The 15,343-nt window shown below is 43.4% G+C and overlaps 1 pseudogene; it reads left to right on the forward strand.

Moving 5' to 3' along the window:
• Positions 1–13,059: 13,059 nt before the first annotated feature.
• On the forward strand, positions 13,060–14,987 carry LOC138846864 (Krueppel-like factor 13 pseudogene; annotated as a pseudogene).
• Positions 14,988–15,343: the final 356 nt, after the last annotated feature.

The raw sequence follows: 15,343 nt of genomic DNA on the forward strand, positions 1-15,343 counted from the left end.
ATATCTCAATAAAGAGAACATTAAGAGCACTTATGAATTACTATATACTTATATTTTATGTTTACTACACTTGTGTTTATTCTTAGACAACTTTGTACAAATGTGTCATCCAGAATAGATTTGTCTGCACTTGTTTCTTTTAATCTGGCATTAAATATATAAGCTTCATAAATGTAGTTGCTGTAGTTTGTTATCAATTCTGTATAGTATACAAGAATATGAATAAGCCATATGTAAATTAGCCATTTCCTATTAATGAACATTCACATAGTTTACCTTTGTTCTTGTTAATAATGGTATTACTGTATAAACATCTCTATTCACTTCTCCAGGTGTACATAAGCAATATAGTTTCTGTGATATCATGTCCTAGAATTAAATGCTGATTGTAGGGTATGTACTTCATTTTCCTGGATAATGCAAACTATTTTGGAAAAGAGCTGTACTAATTACCCCTCAACCAGTAAAAGTCACTGTTGCTCTGTAATTTGTCAATGCTGGTATTGTCAGATATAAATAATTTAAATTCTGATGTGAATTAAATGCTGTTTATTTTTATTACAATTTAAGTTTCTCAGCTGGTGCCATGGCTCAATAGGCTAATCCTCTGCCTACGGCGCCAGTACACCGGGTTCTAGTCCCGGTCGGGGCACTGGATTCTGTCCAGGTTGCCCCTCTTCCAGTCCAGCTCTCTGCTGTGGCCCAGGAAGGCAGTGGAGGATGGCCCAAGTCCTTGGGCCCTGCACCTGCATGGGAGACCAGGAGAGGTACCTGGCTCCTGGCTTCGGATCAGCATGGTGCGCTGGCCACAGCACACTGGCTGCAGCGACCATTGGAGGGTGAACCAACGGTTAAGGAAGACCTTTCTCTCTGTCTGTCTCTCTCTCTCACTGTCCACTCTGCCTGTCAAAAAAAAAAAAAATTTAAGTTTCTCTCTACAAAGGGGAATTTTTTTTAATATTTATTTATCTGAAAATCTGAAAGTAAGAGTTACAAAGAAAGAATGAAAGAGACAGCAAGAGAGATCTTCTATTACTGGTTCATACCCCAGATGCAACAATGACCAAGGCTACGCCAGGCAGAAAGTAGCAGCCAGGAGGTCTCCCACATGGGTAGTAGGTCTCCCACATGGGTAGCAGGTCCCAAATACCTGGGCCACCTTCCACTACTTTTTCCAGGCCATCATCAGAAAGCTTGATCAGAAGTAGAGCAGCTGGGACATAAACTGGCATCCATATGGAATGCTGGATTTCCAGGTGGCATCATTACCCACACCACAACGCAGGTTCTCTGAATGTTTTTCTATGGTTGGTGATTGTTCTAGTTTCTTAGTCTATAAAGTGTATATTCATGTCTTTTGTCTATTCTTCTATGGTTATCTTTTTTCTTTTTCTTACAGCATTAGCAGTTCTTTATATATTATGGGTATTAATCTCATTAGTAAACATAAGTATCTTGTCTTTCAGGATTGCATTTTCATTCTTTTTATGGTAATTTCAGCAGGACACACATTCCTAATATTACTAAAGTGGTATTTGTCATTTTTTTCTTAAATTCTTTACATATCTTTTTTTCCATTTTTTATTTTTAATTTATTTAAGGAATACAAATTTCATGCATTTCATATACACAAACTTAGCAACATAGTGATTCTTCACACATTATCTTCATCCCTGTCCATATTGCCACACTTCTTCCTATTCCCTCTCTGATTCCCATTCTTATTTTTTACAAAGATCTATTTTCATTCAACTTTATACTCATAAGATTAACCCTACACTAAGAGTTCAACAAATAATATGAAGAAAAACAAAACAAAACAAAACAAAAAACATTGCTTCTCAACAGTGAGATACAGGCTGTTCAGAATCATCACATCTCTAAGTGTCAATTCTACTCCTATAGACTGCCTTTTAGATGCCTTTTTGATATGCTGGCCTGACTTTAATATAAAGCATAAATAGTACTTCTGAGTTTCTGAAGACTTAGTAACTCCATACATAACAATGTTAAGAATACTAATCTGTGCTTGCTAGATTTGTTATGTCATACACAAGAGTGTAGCTATGATTCATTAATAAGGTTGGATGCACAAATATTTCATGATAAATTGGATAATCTTGACTAAACAAACTATTATTTATTGAATAATATTTTGCATTTTGCTTGGGCCAAATATATCATTATGCTATGCCACCCTCACACGTTTTACTTAATGTTTCTAATATTGTTTTGTCATTATTTTCTAATGGATAAACTAATTTTCCTGAGTAAGATTATGAAAAAGTTGCTCTGTCTATCAATGGTATAAAAACAAAAAATCAGCACCCTGGTAGACATTTTTTAACATAGCAATGCTGTTTCAGACATAATGACTGCTGTTCATTCATTCATTGTGACTGGCCAATGGAATGAACCAAAACATGGAAACTTTCTCTCTTTTTCTGTGTTTCTCTTTCCTACTCAAGAAATAGATTTCTAAAAATCAATTAAAAGGTTAAGTACCTCAAATGTTAGTAAATAGTGGTATTTAGTGAGTTTAAATATAATCGAGTTATAAAATGATATCTATACATGTACTATAGATATACTGTGTTCATTCTCCCACCAATTGTACACTATTCTTAAGCACTTTCATAGAACAAGATCTATCATTCTTTTATATTAAAAACAGTGAGGTGGTGATCTTTTCACTAATATGTCTTTGCTGTGATTTAAATACTTTTGTAGAATAAATATCTAAAGGATTATTTTTCCCAAGAATTTTTGTCTTCATTGTTGTTTAAAATTGTGAGAAATATTTAGATGTATATATTTGTTTAGTAAAACAAAGTACAGAATAATAATATGTACAAGAAACTTTGACTAATAAACAACCTAGTATATTATATATGATGTGACAATCGAAAGAAATAGTGTATTTTCTACCTTTCTACTGCAGTTGAAAAGTTCAATAAAATAAATAACTCAAAAAGTGTGATAGTTTTAAACACTTAAAATTTTTGTCTGTGCAAAAAAGATATAGCTGTGTTTTGTTAGCAGTTTTCATGTGAGAGAATGATGGCAGAGATTTTGTTTATGAATTTTTGTAAATCATAGCAATTAACATAACAGTGTACATTTAATCTCTCACACTGTAATATTTATTAGAAATCATGTAGAATGTATATAAATACAGTCTACAAGACACCCTACTCTTACATGTCCCTCAGTAATTATCCAGATTCCCTCTTGGTTATAGACTTACCAAGACCAGCTGCAAGTAAAGCCTAAGGAAGAGAACACGATCCAAACTGTGGATACCGTAGTGACACATCCCACATCTCATCTCATGGATTGGGCCATTTTCAGAGACATCTTCCTTGAGAAAGCACTTCTCCCCAAATGCAATTACAATATTGACCCTGGTCAGTATCAGCCAGAATCACATGACCCAAAAATCAGCTCAGTGCTGACAGGGACAGCAGTAGATATGGGGCAGGCACTTGTACACTCAGAACTGAAGCCTTTGCTTCTGCATTTGGGGAGGGTGCAGTCTGAGGCCCCTGCAACTTTCCTGGTGTTGTATGCTTTGGTCAGCAGCATTCCACAGTGACCACAGGCTTAGCATCACAAGTGCCCAGCAGGTCACTAATTTTCAGGACTAAGTTAAAGACCTCTTGAAAAATATCTTAAGTATCTGCCAGGGATGTGAGCTCAGGACCTAAGAAACTACCAAGTGACTCATTCATTCTGAACCATGGCACAGCAGGTTTGCAACCAACTGTGACCAGCCCTAGATCAGTACTGGAGAATTAGACCCTGGTGTGCAGTAACAAGGTCTTTAGTTTGTTCTCACAGTTCTACCTAGACAGGAGGGAAAGGCAGGGACTGGGAAGGTGGCCATAGAGCACCAGATATGGCAGTGGTTTGGGGAATTTTCTGAATGTATCTTACCAAAACTACGTGAAACAAGGATGAAGCAAGTGTTATGAACAAGGAAGTGGGCTTGGGCTCAGGATTTATAGGCTGACTGCACACAGGAAAAGGAGGGGCCAGTGTGACTAGGGTGACCATCACATCCTCTGGGCCTGACAGGTGTTAGATGGGGGAATCAGGTGTTGCATGCAGTCAGTGAATAGGAGAGACAGATGGACAAGTGGACACCTTCTTAGGGTTGTGACAATGCCACTCTTGATGGCACCAAGCTGCACGATCCCAACAATAACCAATTCTCAGGTCATAACTGAACATCAGTCAGTTCCTGTGGATGGTTACTGTGGGTAAGCAGCTCACCCAACCATGGGCAGTCCATCTGTTCTCATGAGAAGCCTCTCTCAGTTCCTAACAACAATAATGTATTCTGCCTGGGAAGGACAGCCTGAAATCAAAGCCAGTATCTCCCATGGACACCAAGGAACTTTGCCCAGCCTTGTGCTCTCTGTGTTCCCTGCCCATACTGGATGATCCTTAAGGGCCACCTTGTTCCTTTCCTCCTCAGTTTCCTGGCTGAATCATGGGGCCTGATGGGAGCAATGCTGCTGATTCTGTGATCCTCCACAGGAGGTGGATGGCACATACCTCTTTCTGCCTTGCTTTACAGTTAGAAGAAGCTGCCATATGACAAGGTTATGTGGACTGTGGGCAATCTCAGCAGTTAGCTGAGCCCAGGTACATTCCCCCCCCCCCACCTTCTGCCAGTCAGGTAAACTACTGGGTGTGGCCAGGCGCATTACGCCCACCTGGGAAGCCAATTGACCTTCAATCTGATTCAATAGGTATATTGGTGCCAGTGTCCATTCTGTCCAATGGTTAGTGTTCCTCAGAGTTGGTTACACCCCTTTCACCTGCCCTTTATAATGTACGTGCCTGTGAATAAACACAGACATGTTCACAGAAGTCTGTCCCCCATGTCTTTGTGGAGGAAAAAGGTACCACCACCCTGCTCATCCTCGAATGTGGCTTAGCAAGATGAAGCAGCATCTGGCAATCAAACATGGACCTCAATGCATAAGGTAGATGAAGAGCAAAGACATCTCCTCCCAGGTGGAGAGGCATATCCCATTGGCTGGGTGCCCATTACCACCTCCACTAGATGAAGAGAAAACTCCTATATGTCTCATTATAGAGATCTGCCTCACAGGCTTCTGGGCCTCTCTGTCAGGAGAGAGGAAATTGCATCTGGTCATAGAGGCTACTCCCATGACTGGCCCCAAAGACTTCTGTCTGCCACTGCCACAAGCTTCTCATGTGGGAAAGCAACTCAGCAACATGGTGAAAAATAGCCACCCACATCTTTAAGCTCTGCTTCTCCTCCTACGCTCATCCTGCTCCACACCCCCTGCCCAGACCGCAGGTGGGGGAGGGGGAAAATGGAGATTGGGTGTGCTTGCGATGTACAGTGTGCTCTTGCAGATCTGTCCCAGACTGGTATTGGCTTCCCACCAGTGGGCAAATTCTACAGGGGGAGGGAACCTCACTCATGGCCACGGTGGCATCCACAGGTGCCATAGCAACCTGCATTCTGGCAGCTCAGACATGTGCCCCAGCCCCAGGACACCATGAGGGATGAGGGCAGTACCCACTCCAGCAAGCCCAACCTGGGCTCCCATGGCTCTGCAGCTCCTTTGCCAACCTGCTGCTGACACAGGTGAGAAAGATCTTTCAATTAACCCTATAATTACCATCACAGGTTGTCCCTACCTTGTAACTGAATACCAAGAAGAAATTTCTCTCTTTGAATCCAGGTGAATTGCTGCCTTCAAAAATATTGCCTTGGACCTGTGCTGTGGCTCACTTGGCTAATCTTTTGCCTGCGGCACTGGCACCCCAGGTTCTAGTCCCAGTTGGGGTGCTGTATTCTGTCCCAGTTGCTCCTCTTCCAGTCCAGCTCTCTGCTGTGGCCCAGGAAGGCAGTGGAGGATGGCCCAAGTGATTGGGCCCTGCACTCACATGGGAGACCAGGAGGCAACACCTGGCTCCTGGCTTCAGATTGGCACAGCACACTGGCCATAGTGGCCATCTGGGTGCTGAACCAACGGAAAGGAAGACCTGTCTCTCTGTCTCTCTCTCACTGTCTAGCTATGTCTGTCAAAAAATTGCTTTGTAACTCACTGAATTTACTTTGCAATCTATATTTTAACAGGTTTCCAATGCTATAGCAACATGCAATCAATCAGTGTTCAATGAAAACAGCAGAGTAATCAATGCTAATTATAGAAAAATGGAATTTTAGTTTTGAGTAAGTTCAGATACCGATATAATATCAGAATCTTAAGTCATTTAGGTTAAGTGCTAAATGTAAAATAGTTCCATACTGCTTTGAATTAACTAAGCTCAAAATCTGATGTTACCTTATTTTTAAAAAAGTCTTAAATTTGGAGATTTCTAAAGGAATATTTCAAAATGTAAATCAAGGAAATTGGTAGATGAAAAAAAGCTATTAGTCTAGTCTAGTTTTAGTTCTATTTGACATAGAACTAAAATATATTAAAACAACAAGGTTTTTTACAATACATATATTAATAAATATCCAAACTAGTGTCAAAAATCTATGCAAAATCCCACAGCAACTTCTTTTTTTTTTTTTTGACAGGCAGAGTGGACAGTGAGAGAGAGAGACAGAGAGAAAGGTCTTCCTTTGCCGTTGGTTCACCCTCCCATGGCCGCCGCGGCCGGCGCGCTGCGGCCGGCGCACCACGCTGATCCGATGGCAGGAGCCAGGAGCCAGGTGCTTTTCCTGGTCTCCCATGGGGTGTAGGGCCCAAGCACCTGGGCCATCCTCCACTGCACTCCCTGGCCACAGCAGAGAGCTGGCCTGGAAGAGGGGCAACCCGGACAGAATCCGGCACCCCAACCGGGACTAGAACCCGGTGTGCCGGCGCCACTAGGCGGAGGATTAGCCTAGTGAGCAGCGGCGCCGGCCCCACAGCAACTTCTTTTGATAGCTTTGTTTAATTAATGACTCTGCCAGTAAGCTATTCTGTCTTCCCTAGTTCTGATTGTGTTAAAACTTCCAAATTATGGGATTTGATTCAGTACACCAGCTCTTAAATTTAAGGTTTTATTTATAATTCTTGGCTCAACTAAAAAATACAGATTTTGTATTATGTTAAAGTAATCTATTATGTTCTCTTAATAGCTAAAATAGTTGAGTTCTTACTGGAGTTATGATTTGTTTAAATATATGCTTATTCTAAAACATGTGAGTAATCACTTTATAACCATAATCAGATTTGGTGTATATGATGTCATGATGTAAAAGGATCCTATTTCAACCTGATATTTTAGATTTTGAGCCTTCTTGGCATCCTTTACAGGAATTCAAAAAAATCAAAATTCCAAAAAAAATTGGGCTTTGAAATTTCCACATGGGCCCATGGAAATGACAAAGACACATGTCTGTCATCTTGTAGAGATACCAACTAATCAGGCTATTTGAATTATATTAGAAGTACTGTCAAGATGTGAAGTGATGATAAATTTTAAATTTTGATAATATAAAGTACTACTGATACAAATGTCTAAAGGTTAAAAATTCTAATGATCTTGTATTACTAGATGTGATGATTATCTTAATGAGAAAGGCCCAGAGGAATGAAAGGGTTATTTCTCTTACAAGATCCTACAGATGCTTTGAAAAATACTATATGGAGTAAGCGAGTACCTCTTTTTGGTTAATGAGTTTATAGTTTTAAACATGGCTATTTGAATTCTTGTCATCCACAGTTTTGTATACCAGACTTGCTGCTCATAAAACACAAAACATTATTGTTTCTGTGTTTAAATGTGTCATTTTAGGTTTTGAAGGACCTCTTTTTCCTGACTGTTATTGTGTTCAATATTCTGGGTCAGTCCTATGAGCAGATAAAGCCAATAATGTACTAGGTTCCAATTTCAAGAAGTTTGATTTATTTAGATTACTAAGAAGGGAAAGTAATTCTCATTGGTTTTTGGTAATAAAACACAGCTGAAGTTTTTGGGAAACTATTACCAAAGCTGCTTCATTGTTTTATCTTATATGTTTTGTTATGCATGTGTACATATTGTACATCTGAATAGGAAAATTTATTAAAAGCTCCATCTTAATTGGCTTATAAATTAAAAATTGCTCATAAATTTAAACTGATCAAATTGATCAAAGATATTTTTAATTCATGTGACCTAAATATCTTTGTCAGATGTTTAAAATCTATTGGTAAGATGAAACTAAAAATGCTTCATATGTGTGTGCTTAAGTTTGCTGGTTAAGCAAGCTACACTGTGTTAGATATTTAAGAGAGATTTCCAAAGACATGCATTCTTAAAATTTATAAAATACATTGGACCTTCTAGTAAATATTTTCATAAGTTGTTATTTAATGGTTGAAACTGCTGTTCCCTCATTTCTCTATTCTTTAAGTTGGGAAACATACTCTGTGCTTAGGGATTCTGCAAGATGCACAGACTGATTTTCAGATATTATGAAAGGAGTGGCTAACATTTTTACATAATAGCATGACCAAAATGAGAGCTTAAATTGTAACTTTACTACTAAATTCTTTCACCATGGGATCTCAAATCCCTTTGGGCTAGATGGTGAAAGTGGTGTGTTAAGCTTTAATGTGATTATGCAAATTAGATTGTTTTGAAATGACCATATTAGATAGGATTTTTTAAAGCCATTATACAGATAGGGCTAATTGTTACAGTGATCATATCAACAAAATTAATAAAATTATAGAGGAGTGAATGCTCTGACATGGAAAGCAGTTCTTGCAGCAGACTCATAGAGTGGCAATCACTTTAAGTAGCACTCAGTGACCTCAGAATTAGCCTTAAAGGCATTCTAGTCTGGGGAAAGGCTCACAAGAGTATTTCAGGTGTGAAAATCCAGGACACTTGAGGGAAAATGTGTCCCTGCATGGAGAACTTCTCTAGGTGAAATCCCAGTGGAAAAAATGGTCATCAAAGAAGGGTGTACTTTTCTCCAAAGGGAGGAGAGGACTTTCACTTTGTTTATGGCCTTGTCTGAATACTGACAGAGTCTGTGGATTCAGAAGGCTTCCACAACCTAGGCAGCTCATGTCAAGAGCTTCAGGTGATCACAGATATCACACATAAGAGTGTTAGTTGTTAAATTAACAATAGGAGTCACTGTGTATTAACTTCCCATGCAGGACCTTAATACTACACTTAAAAAAAAAGAGGGAGGAGTATGGCACCCATCCGCGAGCATGTTAACTTTGCTCCTTTCACCTTAAAGATAATCTTTAGTACAGCAGAGTTACATTTTGTAATGGTTCTGGCAAAGAAGCCCTCATATTGCATAGAAAGGACCCAAAGTTTCGCAGGTCCAAAGAAATCCTGGGACTCCTTTATTGTCCTGTTACAAAACAAGGCAATATCATTATGTTCCCTCACAGTGAGCTGAAAAAATAACCCCCCAAAATAAAACCCATGAGCAGATCTACAGTAAAGATGGAGTTCAGGCAAAGCTGCAGAATTATGCCTTCCTGTTGACTGAGCTGTGACAGTGCTCCTGTTTTACAAGCAGGGATGGCGCTGTGGTGCTGTGGGTTAACACCCTGGCCTGAAGTGCCAGCATCCCATATGGGTGCTGGTTCAAGCCCTGGCTGCTCCACTTCTGATCCAGCTCTCTGCTATGGCCTGGGATAGCAGTAGAAGATGGCACAAGTCCTTGGGCCCCTGCACCCAAGTGGGAGACTAGGAAGAAGTTCCTGGCTCCTGGCTTGGATTGGTGCAACAGCTCCGGCCATTGCGTCCATGTGGGGAGTGAACCAGTGGATGGAAGACCTCGCTCTCTCTCTGTCTCTACCTCTCTCTCTAACTCTGTCTTTCAAAGAAATAAAAAATAAATCCTTAAAAAAAGAAAATGAAATACTCAAAACACATATAGAGTCATGTATTTCCTGACACTTTCTAAAGCATTTGTTTTCAATGCCAAGATAAGAAACTATTTACTATAGAGAAGAAAAATTCCTCATCTAAAATCCAAAATATAGAAATCTGTACAACTTTGCAGCAATCTGTGCAAACTTACACTGGTTCTTAATTTACCCAATAAAACATGACTAACAAAGTTAATGAAATAGATAGTAGTTTTTGGGAAAGACTTTTACATAATTAAGTCCAAGGAGAGTTACAAACCAGACCTCTACTTTCTAAAATTAAATTGTTTACTCAGTCTTAGAAAACTACAAACTAAGAAATGTACAGAAAGCTGGCTGGTGCCTCGTGTCTTCTCAAGAGCCTTTTTTTAAAGCCTGCTGACATGGAAGATTCTGGTCACTTGCTACTTTAAAGGCCAAAAAAACAGCATACAAAATCTGGCCATTTCCCTAGGTCATGCTTACTAGTTTGTCTTTATGTACATTTATAGATATTCAAGTGCTAGATAAAAGTCTTGTCATAAAATTTCCAGTACTACTATTCTAAATATTAAAAATTTCCAGTACTACTATTTTTATCTTTCCTAGTGAACTACCAAAAAATTATGATAATTTTCAAGCATTAATAGTGAAAATTTATCTGGAAGGTTTAAATGCAGAGAACAAGTCATTGAAATATTGATTTTCATTAAAGAGAAGGATTTAAAACTTTAGGTATAATGCCTGGGAGAAACTGAAACATAGGACTTCACTCCCTAGGAAATAAAGTGATCATTTACTTGGTCTAAAAGGCTAACGAGTCATTGAAAGGGACTGTACAACCCATGGCTTTTGACACTTAAAAATTATTTGATCATTCTATCTTGTGTAAGGTCTTCACAGCTATGACATGGTTTAAGTTCCATAATGTATCCTCAAGAGGAGCTCACACAAAACAAAAGTCAAATTGTCCATCCATTATAAGATGTCTTTCCAGACTATCTTAACCTAATAGTCATCATATTGTAGTTTTTGAAAGGGTTTTTTTCTACTCAAGAGAACCATCCTTTTTTAAGATTTATTTATTTATTTGAAAGATTTACACAGAGAGAGGAGAGGCAGAGAGAGAGAGGTCTTCCATCTGCTGGTTCACTCCTCAATTGGGCACAACAGCTGAAGCTGGGCCAATCCGAAGCCAGGAGCCAGGAACTTCTTCTGGGTCTCCCATGTGGGTGCAGGGGCCCACAGTCTTAGGCTTTCTTCCACTGCTTTCCCAGGCCCAGAGAGATGGATCAGAAGTAAAGCAACTGGGACTCGAACCAGCACCCATATGGGATGCCTCACTACAGGCAGCAGCTTTACCCACTACCCCACAGCACCGGCCCCGAGAACCCTCCTTTGAGCTGATTCTTCTGCCTACCATTTGCACTTTGGTGCTGTTTTGACTGGGGTTGCCTGCTGGCTAGACTTCCTACAGTACTCTGATGGGGCTGTACTGTCTGACTCTGTAGAACACTTCATGGGGATCAACCCAGAGTGTAAGTTAGTCTTCAGAGAGTATCCTGAATAGCTCCTGACTGCTCAGTGCAAGCAGAGTATCCAGTTTGTGGCTGATGCCAATAGAAATATGATGGTAACCTGATCCCTTGCACAACTTCTGTGGGAGCCATTGGAGTGTGTAATGCTCTGCCCACCTCTCCTGCAGGTTCTGGAGGACCTTTATCTCTCTCTCTTTGCCTCTCCTTCTCTCGGTGTAGCTCTGACTTTCAAATAAATAAATAAATCTTTTAAAAAAAGATCATTCCCATTCACAGTATTTACAAAAATATTTAAATGCCTTGGATTAAATTTAACCAAGGAGCTTAGCAATTCTATCATGAAAAAATTAAAAACATAGAAAAATAGAAGACACAAAATATGGAAATATCTTCCATGTTCATGGATTGGAAGAATCAATATCATCAGAATGTCCATTCTACCAAAAGCAATTTACAGATTCAGTGTGATCCCAATCAAAATACCAAGGACATTCTTCTCTGATCTAGAAAAAACAATGCTAAAGTCATATGGAACACTACAGACCCTGAATAGCTAAATCAATCTTATAAATAAAACCAAAGCTGGAGGCATCATGAAATCAGATTTCAAGACATACTACAGGATGGTTATAATCAAAACAACCTGGTACTGGCAAATATATATATATATATATATATATATGTGTGTGTGTGTGTGTGTGTGTGTGTGTGTGTGTGTGTAGGCCAGTGGAACAAGATAGAAACTCCAGATTAATCTATGCATCTACAACCTACTTATTTTTGACAAAGGAGCTAAAATCAATCCCTGAAACAAGGACAGTCTTCATCAAATGGTGCTAATAAAACTAGATCTCCACATGCATAAGAATGAAACTAGGACCCTACCTTACACCTTACACAAAAATCCTCTCAAAATGGATCAAAGACATAAATCTATGACCCAATACCATCAGATTATTATAGAAAAAATTTGGATAAACTTTGCAAGACATTAACATAGGCAAAGACATTTTGGAAAAGACCCCGGAAGTACAGGCAAACAAAAGCAAAATTGAAAATGGGGTTACTTCAAGCTGAGAAGCTTCACATTGCAAAAGTAACACTCAGCAATGTGAAGAGGCAACTGACAGAATTGGAGAAAATATTTGATAACTATGCAACTGATAAGGGAAAGTGTTAATACCTATGCTCTGTAAAGAGTGTAAGAAATTCAACAACAACAACAAAAAGAATCCAGTTAAGAAATAGGCAAAAGACTTAAGCAAGCATTTTTCAAGAGAGAAAATTCAAATGGCCAACAGACACTTGAAAATATGTTCAGGATTATTAGCCATTAGGGAAATGCAAATCAAAACCACAAAGAGGTTTCACATCACACCAGTTAGAATGGCTGTCATACAGAAATCAACAAATGACAAATGCTGGTGAGGATATGGAGAAAAAGGTACCTTGGTCCACTGTTGGTGAGAATGTAAATTGGTAAATCCATTATGGAAGACAGTATGGAGATATCTCAGAAATCTGAATATAGACCTACTATATGACTCAGACATCCCACTTCTGGGAATTTACCCAACAAAAAGAAACCAGAATATGAAAGAGTTATCTGTACCCCCATGTTCATTGCAGCTCAGTTCACAATAGCTAAGATATGGAAACAAATCAAATGTCCAGCCGGGACGCCCACACTGAGCTGTGGCGCGCACGGCGGCTGTCCCGCCTGCCACAATGCGCGGCGAGACTGCGGCCGCGGCTTGACGCGGGCGTCCCTGACGTCGCCGCTTGGCATCCTTAGGACAGCCCGCCCCCGAGGCCGCGCGGAGCCCCCTGGCCCGCGCCCCCATGCGCTCACGCCTCGGTGGCCGGCCGGGCGGACGCAGAGCCGCGCGGGTGACGGCGGACAGAGGCGGCTGCGCGCCCAGCCTAGCCCAGCCCAGCCGAGGAGAGGGCGCGCCGCGCCCCCGCCCCCCGCCCGCTCTCCGGAGGCCGTGGGTGCGGATGCGCGGCTGGCGACTCGCAGCGACCCGCACTGGAGCCCGCAGCATGGCAGCCGCCGCCTATGTGGACCACTTTGCCGCCGAGTGCCTCGTGTCCATGTCCAGCCGCGTGGTCGTGCACGGGCCGCGGGAGGCGCCGGAGCCCTGGCCCGAGGGTGCGGCCGCCGCCGCCGCCGCCCCCGCGATGCCCCGCGCCGACGAGCGCAGCCACGGCAAGGACAGCGCCTCGCTGTTCGTGGTGGCGCGGATCCTAGCGGACCTCAACCAACAGGCGCGGGCACCCGCCGCGGCGGAGCGCAGAGAGGGGGCCGCGGCCCGAAAGGCGAGGACCCCGTGCCGCCTGCCGCCTGCCGCCCACCGCCCCCGGCGGCGAGGGCGCCGCGGCCGCGCCCCCCAGCCCCGCGTGGAGCGAGCCCGAGCGGGAGCAGGCACCTGCGGGGAGCGGCGAGCCCGGCCTCAGACAAAGGGGTCGACGGGGCCGGAGCCGCGCCGACCTCGAGTCCCCGCAGAGGAAGCACAAGTGCCACTATGCGGGCTGCGAGAAAGTTTACGGGAAATCCTCGCACCTCAAGGCGCACCTGAGAACTCACACAGGTGAGCGGCCCTTCGCCTGCAGCTGGCAGGACTGCAACAAGAAGTTTGCGCGCTCGGACGAGCTGGCGCGGCACTATCGCACGCACACCGGCAAGAAGTTCAGCTGCCCCATCTGCGAGAAGCGCTTCATGCGCAGCGACCACCTGACGAAGCATGCGCGACGCCACGCCAACTTCCACCCGGGCATGCTGCAGCGGCGCGGCGGGGGCTCACGGACCGGCTCGCTGAGCGACTACAGCCGCTCAGACGCCAGCAGCCCCACCATCAGCCCGGCCAGCTCGCCGTGAGCACGCCGGCCCCGTCCTGTCCTTTTGTAATGAGAACGAAGCCGCGAACTTAGGAAAAGTCCACGGGAAAACACTTTTCTTCACCTCAGGTGTCAGTCAGTTTTTTTTTTTTTTAAGGAAAAAAAAAAGCCACAACGAAAAATTTCCAAAAATACCATTCACAAATTGCACAACAGACGTACCCATGAAGTTGAGATTCAGTGGTGTTGAACCCCCTTTCTCAGGGATGGACGCGTTCTGTGAGGTCAGTGAGGACACCCCTTCCTGGCGCCTTACTCTGTACATAGATTTGCACTCTGGAGTTTTCTGTTAGGTTCGGGAACACGCTGGGGACAGCGCGGGCTGACCAGTGCAGGCGGAGTCCGCCAGGGCCCCGGGCACATGCCCTCATGGACGTTTGTACTTCTCCCACAGATTCCCAAGCGACCAGGCCCCTGCCCCTGCTCTGCCTCACCCCTCAGGCGTGGTCGGTGAGGGATGCACCGCCTCAGGGGGATGCCTTAAGCCAGGACAGGCCAGAGGAGCACTCCACCAGGAGGAGCCATGGAGGGAGCCTCGCCCACCGGCCCCACCTCCAGGAGCCCTTGCCTGGGGCACCTGGGAGAACCAGAATCAGAGCCTGAGTGGGCACAGCATTGCACCATCTGACCTGGCAGGAGACAGCGGCTGGGCCCCGCCTGCCCAGGACCCCGACCTCTGTGTCCCCACAGAAGGTGCGTGGGGACCCTGTGTTGTGTGGCAAACAGAGGCTGGGGACCATGGTCATCTGCACAGGTGTCAGGAAGTGCAGTGGGTCCATCCAGCCCCCGCGGCTGCCCCCCAGGCACTTCTGTGGGCGAGGCCGGCAGGCCAGCTTGTCAGAGGGTCTGTGTGGTGTTGGGCAGTGTGGGGACTCTGTGGAGTCCGTCCTGTACTGACAGATCAGAGCACTGGGACTTGGAAGTTGGCAGGAGTGTGGCCGACATTGTGGGAAGCGCTGCTGGAGAACATGCTGTTGCTTCCCGCCGCCCCGGGAGCGCCGAGGACTGTGGGAAACGCTCTCAGACCCTCTGTGTCCCCAGCACAGACTCATCAAGTCT

The sequence above is a fragment of the Oryctolagus cuniculus genome, chromosome 19 (assembly GCF_964237555.1).
Source record: "Oryctolagus cuniculus chromosome 19, mOryCun1.1, whole genome shotgun sequence".
In the NCBI taxonomy this organism is placed as follows: domain Eukaryota; kingdom Metazoa; phylum Chordata; class Mammalia; order Lagomorpha; family Leporidae; genus Oryctolagus; species Oryctolagus cuniculus.